Raw genomic sequence first — 1,970 nt, forward strand, 5'->3', positions numbered from 1 at the left:
TGTGTAATGTAGCTCCACTGGTCTCTGCACCACACTTTCAGGGTCTTTCCCTTTGGTCTATCTATGTTGGTGACCCGGCTGGAATCAACAAAAATTCAAGTCACGGTGCTACTATATCCCAGATCAAGTCCAAAAACAACTACCACAATTATCTTTCAAAATTAAAAGTATACTGAGATAAACGTCTATGTCTGGCATAATTGTAAGATTATATATGGTATTTCTCTAAAAAATATACATGAGGGTATATTATAGAAAATCTGGTAAGGATAATTACTCATAATAAAAGCACCCTGAAACAGTAACTATCATATTGGAACATTTCCTTCCAATTGTTTTATATTCTTTCTTTTGAAATAATAGTGCAAAAAAGTCTTACGTAGGTTTCATCCAGATTCCATAACTCTTGACATTTTGTATTTGCCACATTCTCTCTCAATATATATACATAGCATTATTTTTTGTCTGAACCATATCAGAGTAAACTGCAGACATAATACTCCTTTATTCCTAAATATTTCCTAAGAACAAGGCCATTCTCTAATATAACTACACACAATTATCAAAATCAGGAAATTAACGCTGATATAGTATTATGATCTAATGTACAGACTTTATTCACATATTGCCAATAATCCCAATACTGTCCTTTACAGGAAAAAAAAAAACAAAACTCTGGTCCATGTCCAATCCAGGATCACATTGCATTAAATTATCATAGCTCTTTAGTCTCCTTGAATCCACGACAGTTCCTCTGGCTGTCATTCATTCTCTTATAAATTTGACATATTTAAAGAGTACAGGCCAGTTATTATGCAGAATGTCCCTCTTGATATTTAGATTTGTCTGATGTTTCCTCATGATTAGACTCAGATTATGCATTTTTGGCAGGAATCCATAAAAGATACATTGTCTCCCTCTCAATACAATGAGTGAACATGTGATTATCAGTTTGTCCCATTACTGGTGATATAAACTTTTCATTATTTAAGATGGTGTCTACCAGGTTTTTCACTGTAAGGTTACTATTTTTATGTTTATAATTATTAAGCATTTAGTGGGGAGATATTTTAGACTATGTAGCTATCCTAATTATCAAACTTTCACCCAGTAGTTTTAGCATCCATTGATGATTCTTGCCTGAATCAATTGTTTGTCAGATGGTGATTTTCTAACTACACCATTCCTTCTACATTTATTAGTTGGCATAATACCATATTTTCTTTATTCTTTTGTAGATAGACATTTAGATTGTTTCCACATGTTAGCTATCATCAACAATGCTGCAATGAAGATGAGAGTGCAAATATCTCTTTGATATCCTGATTCCAATATTTTTGGATAAATATCCAGAAGCAGGATTGCTTGTTTTCCATAGTGGCTACACCGTTTTACAGTCCCACTGATGGTGTACAAGGGTTCCAATTCCAATTTCTCCAAATTCTTACCAATACTTTTGTCTTTTTAGTAAGTCATCCTAACAGGTGTTAGGTGATATCTCATTGTGGGTTTTAATTTGCATGTCCCTGGTGATTTGTGTTCTTCATCTTTTCATATACCTGTTGGCCATCCATATATCTTCTCTGCAGAAATCTCTGTTCGAATCCTTTGCTTATTTTTTAACTGGATTACTTATTTTTCTGCTTTTGAGTTGTTGGAGTTCCTTATGTACATATTAGATATTAACTCTTTTTATCAGATATATGGGTGGCAAATGTTTTCTTCCATTCTGTAGGTTGCCTTTTCGCTCTGTTAATCATTCCCTTTGCTGTACAGAAGCTTTTTAGTTTGATGTATCCAGGCTCATCTTATAATTCCCCTGCCTTAGCCCTAGCATTAGTAATTTCTCCAAGAAGCCATGTTTCTTTTAGTGGACAATGGTACTTAGAAACTTAAGATCTAGGCACTAGATGTGCTCTTTGCTATTGGGGCTTCCAATCTTTTTTCATATTCCTTTTTTTCTTAGTCAT

This window comes from Propithecus coquereli, unplaced genomic scaffold (genome assembly GCF_000956105.1).
Source record: "Propithecus coquereli isolate 6110/MARCELLA unplaced genomic scaffold, Pcoq_1.0 Scaffold10, whole genome shotgun sequence".
Taxonomy (NCBI): domain Eukaryota; kingdom Metazoa; phylum Chordata; class Mammalia; order Primates; family Indriidae; genus Propithecus; species Propithecus coquereli.